This window comes from Hermetia illucens, chromosome 4, assembly GCF_905115235.1.
Source record: "Hermetia illucens chromosome 4, iHerIll2.2.curated.20191125, whole genome shotgun sequence".
Classification (NCBI taxonomy): Eukaryota; Metazoa; Arthropoda; class Insecta; order Diptera; family Stratiomyidae; genus Hermetia; species Hermetia illucens.
The window spans coordinates 153,109,165-153,121,228 of NC_051852.1; the positions used below are offsets into that span (position 1 = coordinate 153,109,165).

A 12,064-nucleotide genomic window follows, 5' to 3' on the forward strand; every position below is an offset into this window, starting at 1 on the left:
GGGCAGAAAAACCCAACTCAGCACACAAGCCAAGGAATTACCTAAGCTCCGAAGGCTGGCTTGCGTGTGTATCAGTGGGGCAATGAGGACATGCCCAACGGCATCATCCCTGGAGGTCCTTCTGGGATTAACCCCTGTCCATCTGCACATACAGATGCAGGCAAGGAGATCAATATTCAGGATGGCCGGTAGCATGAGTGAGGCGGGGAGCTGCCTAAATCGAAGGAAGATTGATATCCTTTCTAGGCGGTATCCCGAATCACTGATACCGAGGGACAACATGACAACGAGGTTTCACTTCTATTAGAAGTTTGAAACACGTTGGACTAACAAGGCAAACTGGGAGAGCATGGCTGCGGCATACGGCTTAAACCAGCAACTGGTTACTTGGTACACTGACGGATCCCTCACAGCAGAGGGAGCGGGTGCCGGTGTCATTGGTCCAAGGCTAATGTACTTTGAGCCAATGGGCAGGTACACTAGCATATTCCAGGCGGAAATTTACGCCATAGACAAATGTGCCTACTTTAATCTGCAAAGGAACTACAGGGGGCAGAACATAGCTATTCTCACCGATAGTCAAGCAGCGATCAGGGCACTTAGGTCCAACCAGGTGAACTCTAAACTGGTATGGAAATGCCTTGAGAGACTGAATTCTTTGGGTTCCAGGCCATGCTGGGTTGGAAGGCAACGAGGCAGAGGATAAACTAGTCAAGAAGGGAGCAGGGATGCCTTTACACTGGCCAGAACCCTTCTGTGGAATCAGAAACGATTTCATGGCTATGACTCTAGGAAATGAAGAGGAACGGTTGAGGGAACTATATTGGGCAGGCCTACCAGGGATGGAGCAGTCCAGGGTGCTTATTGGGGGATACGAACCCATGCGTACAAAGGATTGCTTAAACCTCACCAAAAAGAACCTCCGAATCATAGTGGGAATTCTCACTGGTCATTGTTGGCTGAACTATCACTTACGGACACTGCCTGCAGGTTCTGTGAGGAGGAGGACGAAACCTCTATGCACGTGCTGGGACAGTGTCCGGCACTTGTGCAAAGTAGGTCGATTCATCTGGGAGAACACTTAATACCAGATGCAAAGCTGAAACTTCTGGAAGTGGGGAACATACTAAAGTTCCTAACGGTTACAGGCCTGCTTGAGATACTATGATCAACAGGTACACTATAACCAGTAAAAGGGGCACAATAGTTCTTCATGGACGCGGTGCGACTTTCCCTTAACAGAATAATAATAAGCTAGCAACGGAACGGAAGAATGCCGCATGTTGCATTCTCAAAGAACGCGGGCACGCGCAGAGACTTATCACGAACTCCGTCGAGCGGAGAAGCGACTTCACAGACGGAAAAAGGAAGCCTGGGAGAACCAACAAGTCTGTGAACTAGAAAAGTACAGGGAGCAACCGCACCAGGCGCGCAAGTTTTACCAACAAGTCAGCAAGATGAAGCCTTATATACCTCGATGTTCATCCTGCCGAGACAAAGAGCGAAATCTGATTTCCGACAGAATGGACATATTGGAGCGATGGGTTGAGTACTTTGATTAGCTACTGAACAACCAAAACATCGGCGCGTTGAAGACGACGGACAATTACTGCCACCACCAAGTTTAGGAAAGCCAGTCCGTGCAATTCATCGGCTAAAAAATCATAAGTCGTCAGGAGCTGATAGAATTACAGCCGAATTGGTTAAATATGGAGGCGACCAATTACACCAAGTGGTTCATCAACTTGTGCTCAAGGTATGGGACAGCGAATCAATGCCTGACGATTGGCAACGAGGCATTATCTGTCTCATACATAAAAAGGGAGACATCACACAGTGCAGCAATTATAGAGGTATCACGTTGCTGAGTACCATCTATAAGATACTCTCCGCTATCCTGCTAGCCCGGATAGCCCCATACGCCCAGAACATCATTGGCCCATACCAAAGAGGCTTCACTCCAGCCAAATCAGCAACAGGTCAGATTTGCTCTCTGCGGCAAGCGATGGAAAAATTATTGGAATATGGATCTCAGTTGCATCAACTCTTCATCGATAGCATAGCTAAGGTAAAACTGTACACGGCCATGAGAGAATTCGGTATCCCGACGAAACTGATAAGACTGACTAGGCTGACCCTGACCAATGTGCGAGGCCAGATAAAAGCAGCAGGATCACTCTCAAGACCATTCGACATCAACAACGGTCTGCGACAAGGGGATGCCCTATCATGCGTCCTCTTTACCCTGGCCCTCGAGAAAGAGAGGTACGATCCTCTTTAAGTCCACCCAATTACTCGCCTATGCTGACGATATCGATATCGGGTCACTTAATCCGTATGGATGGGGATGATCCCACCCGGGAAGTCTATAAGGGCAATATCTATGGTAGAAAAAGAAGACGCGGCAGACCCTGCCTAAAATGGAGCGATGGCGTAGGTCAGGACGCCAAACAGCTTTTAGGGATATCGAATTGGTGGACCTCGGCGCAAAACCGGGATGTCTGGAGCTCCTTATTAAGGCAGGCCTAGACTGGATACCGGTTGTTGCGCCGTTGTTGATGATGATTTCGGGAGCCAGTTACTTCCTTCCTCATACATAAGAACTGAGGAAGGGAACAACTGGCTCCGGAAATATCGATATATGCGATCAAATATACTAGGATTGTCCCTAATTTAAAAAGCAATCCCATGGTCTCAACAGGACAGGGGTCCATCATGCTGTGGTTTAGATGGGTGTGTTAGAATTTTTTCGAGGCTTGTTAGGTGGGGGGATATGCTTTGAAGAGGATATTGTTACGACCGGGGGCTTTGTAAAGCGCTCCCACTATCTGAATTCATCTTTTTTCTTGGTCCAGTGCCGGAGTAAGGGTATTCAAGTTCTATTTGATCGGACTATCGAAATTATTGCATTCGTTTTGCTATATACAATACTAGGAAATAAAGGTTAAAGCTTGTGCAGGAAGTAGTCAGTAACTTACCAAATATCGATTCAGCATGCGAATATAACTTCTGGCGCATCGCTACAAATCCTTAGTGAACGCTAGTTCTCTAAGGAGTAATCATATCTTGCAGTATTTTCAGTTTAAACTACGAAGAGCATAACTGCGTATATCAGATACAACCGAACTTGCATACCACGATGTACATAGTATCATTTCTAATTTGATATTCAAATTATCTTTGTTACTACCAACTTTAATTACAATCAATCTAGAACCGGATGTACAGCGTCACAATTTTAAATAAATTCAAAATTCACTAAAACCACTTCAGCACTAATTTCCTCCCGTCAGTTGCTCCGTCGTCACCACCATCATCATTTATCGTCACAGAAACGATGACCATAGCCACCGTCGTCTTGAAATAATTCTTGAAGCAGACCAGCGAGAAAGTAGGAAGTTTTCTCCGTGCAAACGTGAAAATATCTCGAGTGTATAAATAATATTCAAGTATCTTGAAGGGGACAATTATAGAAAACCCACAAAGTTTGATAAAATTCGGAGCATCCGTTCAAGTGCACGTTTCCAACGAATACGACGGCTATTAAGGCAGATTCACATGTGCAAATGAATCAAGTCGGACCGGGATCAAGGCATCTTAGAGACTGCATCCCAAGAAAAATAGCTGCGATGAGCACGGCAAGAATTATCAAAGATGCTGAACAGGGTTGGTTGTAGATTTGGTCGGAAAAGAAAATAGCTCTTATATTCGGAAGAACAACCCCAACAAAGACGGATGCGAGTAAGGTTGGGAAGGGAGAAAGTCGCACCACCGGAGGTTGACTGCGCTGTTCAACTACTCCCTTGAATATTGATCTGCCTATCAACGAATAGTTTAACTTCATGGATTTAGGATACGTTACCCGAGTTAGTTGAATATCAGCCTCTCCATCTCGTGCATCCCAGAAAAAAGGAGATCTACCAGCTTTAGACCTAGTCTTCAACAGTGGATATTTCTTGGAATCTGGTGACCCGTATACCCATAGGGATCATCATGCAATCGTCTTGAATCTGAGAAACAAACTAAGAGAGTATCAGGCACACAATCAGCAGAACTCTTGATATACCGGCGTGCGACTAGTCATCGGCCAGACGATACACATATCCCAGTAGAAAGCCCGACTGCCGGTGGAATATCTGACTTTTTGTCAGTGAATCATCTTGCCAGATGAATAACAAGAGCAGTAGGTAGAACTGACTGACTGAGTTGAAATAGCATACCAGCCCAGCCATGGGTTCCATTTAACGAAACCTTCTTGGATGAGAGATCCTAAAGCCATACGTCCAGCTATCAAAATTGTTAGAGGTAACCATGCTGCCATAATTCTGTTCACAGGGCCTAATGGCGGTCATCTTGATATTCCAGGTTAATGTCAGGGGATGAAACGTCATCGTTGCCTCCGCTTACTTATCCTATGTCCTATGATATTTCGTGTCCTCCACCAATGCAAGAATTATGGAATCTGGCTGTGTATGCTGAATCAAGTAGCCTTGCTAGGTTGTGATGCGAAGACTCAACTTAGGTATTTGTTGGGGTAGGAGCATTTCGACGGAAGGCTACTAGAGGAAGAACTGGAAGGCGAAAGACTGACTTCAAAGCTGTGCAAAATTATAAGGATGAGTTGGCAAGGTTGGGCTTTCTTAGAAAACAGATGACAGAAGAGCGGAAGAGGGGGGGGGGGGAGTCGGCGGTTTCAGCAAACCGTTCAACACGAGAGTCTTGCACGGGTAATTGGAACATTGTGAGAGCGGTGGTTATCAATGAAATATAATATAATGCTACAATGTCCTTTGAACCACTTAACTCCGTCATGTTATTTACATAGCATGCTGGTCCGAAGCCCAGGTAAAGGAGAAGGGTTTGAGCCAACATACTTTGTACTATCCTCAGTAAAACAAAAATAAAGTGCTGAGATCAGGGAAAGAGATAAATAAATTATAGTTGGAGTTATTCCACTATGATAAATCCTACCTGACTTCTCTTGGTGACAGGTCCCGCAAAAAACAATATGATCGGATCGAATAACAAGCCTCGCAAAAATGCTAGGGCGTCCACTTCAGTCGGTATTGTCAAAAAATGTGCAAGTGTTTTTGTCGCATTGACGACGTGCCATCTCACCACTCCTCTTTGTTCTTGTTATGGACACCGTCACAAGGGATATCTAACGTTCAGCGCCCTACACACTGCTTTATACAGATGATGTTTTCCTAGCATCTAATAGCAAAAATGATCTCGAGCAACTTGTCCAAAAATCGAATGATCGCCTCATGCAACACGGTCTCAGATTGAATCTAAACAAAACTGAATTTTTGACGACCGATCCCTAAGAAACAGGCACAATCACTGTCAGCGGTAGTGATCTACCCAGAACTGAGCGATTTAAATACCTCGGGTCAACGCTATCAGCCAATGGAGAACTGCGTTATGAAATTGCTTCACGCATTAACGCAACCTGGATGAAGTGGCGTTCCACAACTGGTGTTGTTTGTGATCGACATACCAACGAACGTCTCAAATCTAAAATTTACGCAATGTTGTCCGTCCTGTCGCTCTCTTTGGTTCTAAGTGTTGTCCAACTATAAAAGACAATGAACGGCGTCTTGCGGTAATGGGGACGAAGATGTTGCGTTGGGCTAGCGACGTGACAGGTTTTGATCACATCCGAAATGAGGATACCCACGATCGTTATGGAGTTGCACCGATCGTGGAAAAATTGCGAGAGAGGCATTTTCGATGGTATGGTCACGCAATTCACGCTAACGAGAATTCGATTCCCAAGATTGGTCTGAACATCGAAGAACGATCAAAAGGCAGGTCGAAACAACGGTGGCTTGATACGCTGGATGGAGATTTAAAAGCCTCGAGATTGCACCCAGATCAAGCATTCGATAGAGCCAAATGGCGAAACCAATCACGACGAGCCGACTCCGCTTGTGAACGGGACAACGGCTGAAGAAAAAGAAGAAAGAAGAAGATTGCAGGGTCGTTCAAGATTTATTCGAGCAGACCACCTACGAATGGGAGGTGGAAATTTCCATCATTATCGAACCCTATAAGAACCGTCACGGTGGCGTATGGGTTGCAGATTCAACTGGTGAAGCGGCTATATGGGCATGCGGTCGACAAGCCATACAATGTACTGGGAGTCAGGCATACAGCGTCTTTGTGTGGGCGACAATAAACGGGGTATATGTGTGTAGCTATTACGCACCATCAAGTTTGACACTGTCCGAATTCGAAGAAATGCTTGACAGTTTTGTTCTCGGCGCAAGGGGTATATTCCAAGGGCAATTACTGGTGACTTGCTGGTTGGAGAGAAAAATGCAAGGGGCCGCAGTCTATTAGACGCTTTTGGGCAGTTGGATATAATTCTGGTCAACACAGGTTATGTAAACACCTTTCAAAAACGGGGTCTGCTTCAATCGTAAACCTAACTTTTGTCAGTCCTGCCTCGGCACGTGGTGTGTCCTGGTGCGTCAGGAAGGACTACACCCACAGCGATCACGGGGCAATCTTCTTTGGGCTGTAGGTGGAGTCGCCGGGCAGAAGACCATCGTGCCCGAAACCGAGAAAGATATCAGGCTGGTCTGCTAAAGCTCTGGATGAGAGGACCTTCATAGAGGTATGGTTAGATCAACCTAATAAAGCATCAACCTAATAAAGGAGGAGAAGGCTGCTCATGTGGCCCAATGCATCGCCAAAGTGTGTGCCGCATCCATGCCTAGAAGGTGCTCATTTCCCAGTAGAAGACAAAACTACTGGTGGAATACTGTACTGGCAGCCTTTGATCAGCCTGTCATCTAGCCAGAAGAGTCGTTCAGAGGGCGGTAGGCAGAATCGATCAAGAGCAAAAAGAGCGCGTCTATAAGGAAGTCCGCAAAACCTTCAAGCTCGCCATGCTTTAAGGAGTTCTGTTCGGAAGCGGACATAAACCCGTGGGGGAGCGTCTTAAGAAACGTGACGGGGCGATTCAGAGGACGATCATCTCTGCAGATCACGTGCCCTTCACTCTTGTTGAAAATTATCTAGGGGTTATTCACCCAACAAGAGGAGAACACAGACAGCTTCCAGCAACCTCTGAATGTGACGGCAATACCGCCAGTTCCTAGTGACGAGCTGCTGGAAATCTGCGCTAGAATTGAAAATAACAAAGCTCCGGGTCTGCCCGGCTTGCCGTGAAATCCAGACCGGAAATGTTCGCTGAGTAGTTCGAAGCGTGCATGTCCGTGAGGATATTTCCTGCATCATGGAAGCGACAGAAGTTAATGTTACTTCCTAAGGCTATTTCTCTTTTGGACACTGTGAGTCAAACGCTAGAGCGAGTAATTTATAATAGATTACACCCGGTTTTTGAGAGCCAGGGAGACCTCTCAGATCGACAGTATGGGTTCCGTAAAGCCAGATTAACCATTGATGCCACCAAAATGGTTACTGGCTTACCCGAAGATGCAATCCACGGAAAGTGCAGTACTAGTAAATATTGCGTGGCGATGACCCCGGATGTGAGAAATACAGTCAATTCGGCCAATTGGAATCTAATACGGGAATCCTAGGGGAAGATTGATATTCCCGCTTATCTTGCAGCTATTGTCAACAGATATTTACAAGAATGGAGGCTTTGGTATGACACTGATGACGAACCCCAGGAGTATGTTGTCTCTAGGTGTCCCACGGGGCTCCATACTGGACCCACTGTTGTGGAACATCATGTACAACAATGTCCTTAAACTTCCCCTTCCGGAGGAAGCCACAGTGGTGTGTTACGCTGACGAAATAGCGCTGATTGTGGTCGCAAACCACCTCGTAGATGCTGAGTTATACTCATGCGAAGCGATCAGCGTTGTTAAGGGTTGGCCAGAGAGTTTTGGTCTGACACTTGCGGAGGAAAATACAGAAGGGGTCATCACCAAGCGCCGTAAAAGAAATTTTGATCGCATTCAAATTGGGAATCATACCATCACTTCTAAATCTGCCATCAAATACTTGGCAGTAATGATAGACGGGAAGCTTAGCTATAAGCAACACGTGCAGTATGTTTATAACAAAGCATTCACTGCAAGTGTGGCCCTGGAAAGGATGATGCCGCACGTGCGAGTGCCATGGCATGCTTCCACGTTGTTTATAGCTAGGGCAGTGAGTTGGATCCTGCTCTATGCAGCTCCATTTTGGGGAAAGGCATTGCAGGTTACAGTTAACGGTAACAAACTGAGTTCAGTTTACAGAAGAGCAGCCCTAAGGGTGTGCTCGGCATTCATGACTGTCTCAGATGATGCAGCATTCGTCATCTCTGGAATGATGCCCATTGACATCTTGGATGATGAGATGACGAATATACACAATGCGAAGTCTATCTTTCCTTCATCGCAGACGAAGAACGCCGAAAGGGAGAGACCTCTAAATAGACGGCAAGAGCTTTGGGAACGCTCGAGAAAGGGTCGGTGGACATACAGGCTCATCCCTGCCATCAAGGAGTGGTTGGAGAGACGACACAAATATAATCTTACCCAATTTCTCACGGGGTAGGGAGGATATCGCCAGTACTTGTTCAGGTTTAAATTAGATATGTCACCCGATTGTCCAAATTGCAATAGCGACCCAGAGGGCCCAGAGCATGAATTCTTCCACTGTTCAAGGTTTGTGAAGGAAGAACCTAGAGGAGACTCTAGGAGAGGTGCTCGTACCTGAAAATCTGGTGCATGTCAGGAAGACTGGGGTGACGTCAACTCCATGGTCGTATCTATTCAGAGCAAATTGTGAAAGGCAGAGGAGACTAGAAAAGCGCGGTTACGTACGCCGCGTAGAAATGAAAGGGGGCCAAGCTAAAATGAGCTGATTCCGCCCCGTGGTGTAATACCGTATGGTGGTTCCACAGGGCTTGGGGGAGTCGGAGGTGGTTTTAGTGGGTAAGAATCCCACACGCTGGGGTGTCCAGGCCAGTGTTTTTTGAAGATTTCCACGTCCGCAAAAAAAAGACGGATAAACAGACAGTAAATCGATTTTAATAAGGTTTTGTTTTACACAAAACCTTAACAAGGGCAGATTACACGATTTTGACAGTCTACGCTACTTAAGCGAGCCGCAATTATACCTGATGTCTCGGTCAATATAGTATAATTTGGGATAGAAATTTTGGTTGACATCAATTTGTAACCGTGACTGTTAACGGGAATGGTCAACCAAAAATCTACACCAAGCAATAAGTTTTTGTGAATGCATTACCATCTGAAGAACCTCCTATGCGTTGACCTCCCATATACGGAAATTTTGCTTGCTTCCATAGCCATAAACCCAAAAATGCTCCTCGTCGCTAAAGATGAATCCGTTTAGTGTACAAACGACTTTACGTATGGTCATTAACTTTGAGATCCTAGGTCAGCTTCATTTATGTGGTCGCATGTCCAAGCCCCGACGCAAAATTCGCCAAGTTGAAGTGTGTGACGAACCAGACTTTCTCGGGTTTTCCTCTAAACTTCCATGGATATTTTCGACCAATTTGGCTTTCCTTTGATCTACGAGCGTTGGCTGATTATTTACTGAACCGCCACCTCGAATTTGGCCACTAAATGTTGGAAAAACTTTGAAAGACCACCGCGTCTGTCATAAAGTGAGTGTACTAATGAACACTTATTTTGATAATAAAGTTTGCTGCTGAATCTTTTAGCTTGGTGACTGAATAATATACAACAGATTCGACAGACACCGCGAAGACAACATTGCCCCCATGGTGTATCAGCATGGCCTCTCCCAAGAGAAGACTACACCCAGGAAGAGCAAATTGAGTTTCTAGGCGGCAAGGTTTACGTTCGAAGCAGCTAACTGACGCGTGTGTTGATGACACCTAGATAGTTTTCTGGTGTATGTTTCTTCTTCCCATGCATCCCATACACGACACTAACCTCAGAGTAAATACGCGACATTTTTCACGCGCAATTGATTAAAGAACGTAGAACATGTGCAATGCTTTTTTTCCACCATACAAATTCAAGCAATGCGCTGGTAGACTCCCGTAGGTAGTCTTCTTGACCTATTCCTTTGGAAATGATAATAGTCTCAAAAGATATGATCCCGAAATGTTTAATTTGGAGATTCTTCAAAACACCCTATCTCTCCACTCAACAAGCGTGAAACTAAAAATCACTTTTCGCAGATTTCCTCGTATTTCCAGGGTACATACATAAAACATATGTTGGCATTCCTCTAATGAATGCACCGCCTGTGTCTAATTCCCACTGCACGGAGTCTTCCAGATGATCGCTGGGCTGCACTATAAACAACATGAATGACTACATCGTCATTGATCGTTCGCCAAATAATATTCTCCTAAGATTGTAAATAAACAAGCAGCGACTGAATTCTCGCAGATACCAAAGTATCTGTTGTCTCGTGCGGGAAATGTGGTTTCTAAGATAATCTTGGGTTGGCGTCGTCATTCAATTTTCAACCATGCCCAAGCCTCAGTTAATGCAGTTGGCATCACAGAGACTAATTTCGGATAAGCTTTTGATCTGATTGCGAATAGACTGATTTAATTTAATTTACTTAATCGCTGAGCTGAGGTTGGAGGTTGGACGTAAATATTTTGAAAGAGCCAAGAAAGTGCTAAATTAACTGCAGATTGGAGGATTCAGTGCGCTGAGTGATTTTTCAATATGAGATGTTTTGCGGATACGGGATTTTAACTTTGTTAGATGCAAATTATTTTCTTGAGTTTGGGTTGTTTAGATTTTGGCGAGCCTCATAAAGCGAATTTCGCAGAAACTGAACTGTAAGATGTTTATATCTTTATGAAGTTGAGAACATAAATTTGAATAACGAGAAAATGAAAAATGGATCGAAATATACGAACGAATACTTTTAGTAGGATCAACGATAAGACAGAGAACTTGGCATTGAGATCAGTCTAGTGGGCGCCTCAGTTTATTCGCATATTCTGGCAATTTATTTAAAATGAGGCAAATGGTACCAAAATCACCCGCAAACTTTGTCCTTCATAGTATCTAACTCAGATCTATTTACAGTGTACAAGGGGAGTCACTTTTTTCTTTAACTCAAAAGAAAACAATCACATTTCTGAGGCGCTCATATGTTCACCGTCCCTAATAAATCTTCCTTACAAATTCCAAGTCGCATGTTAGCATTGCAATGAAAAATCGTTTCCACTTTTACCCTAAAAAAACTGCCGACAAAAACATGTGAAAATATCACACTTGAAATTGTTATTAATAAACCACAAAAACTCAGAGCACGGCCATCCCTCTTGGTACCCATAAGCTTGGTGCGTTCATTCATTCATTGAACAAGCGCAACATATCATGCAGGAAAGACGTGCCGAAGAATATGTCAAGCATGCGTGCGGCTGTTTCGTCTTCGACGTCACTCAGCACTCCACCTAGAATTCATGCCAAAATTCGCAAAATCAGGCAAACACGGAGCATGTCCTTCGTCATTACTTTCGATGGTTTTACTGCTAACTCATCTGATGCTCTAATGGTTTTATGCACACATTTGCGTTAACTTCCCATTTGAGTATTTTTAACTTTGGAAATAGAGAAATGATTTCGGGAGAGTGGCGTCCAACTAGTAGGAGATGGTCGCCCTGCAACTAAGCGCCAAAATTTGTCCCCTAATTATATAAATTTCTTTTAAATCGTTGGGCAGCCTTTGTGTGGGTGCTGTTCACACTTTTTAGACAAAAACATTTCCACAAACCACAGAAAATTTGTTTTTTAATCATCAATCATGTAGAAATTAGTTGTGACCGAAATTTAATCCGATCCATTAGCTTAAGGTTGGCAATGGCTCCAATCAGTTCTGCTTGGCAAGCATCTTATGTGGTCCGGATCATGTGTACAGGAAAACTTGGGACGCATCTTTCGCGAAAATATGTGAATTTAGAGACAGAATAGACCTAGGACGGGGTGTTAGCGTCAATTTTCTCGCGTCTGGTCTGGTGACTTCAACGGATTGGAACTGAAATTTATGTTTGTTTCTGCTTCCCGAATCTGTTTCAAATTTTGAGGGTTTGTTGTCGGTTAATTTCAAATCAAAAGATGTTTCGTTGTGT

General features: G+C 44.6%; 1 protein-coding gene across 1 annotated transcript in view; it reads right to left on the reverse strand.

Moving 5' to 3' along the window:
* Positions 1 to 3,586, reverse strand: part of LOC119655141 (ALK tyrosine kinase receptor) — a 67,826-nt gene extending 64,240 nt beyond the window's left edge. The window contains exon 1 of the mRNA XM_038060878.1: positions 2,979 to 3,586. The gene's annotated coding sequence lies outside the window, so the exon portion shown is untranslated. The remainder of the gene's footprint in view (positions 1 to 2,978) is intronic.
* Between the last annotated feature and the right edge of the window lie 8,478 nt (positions 3,587 to 12,064).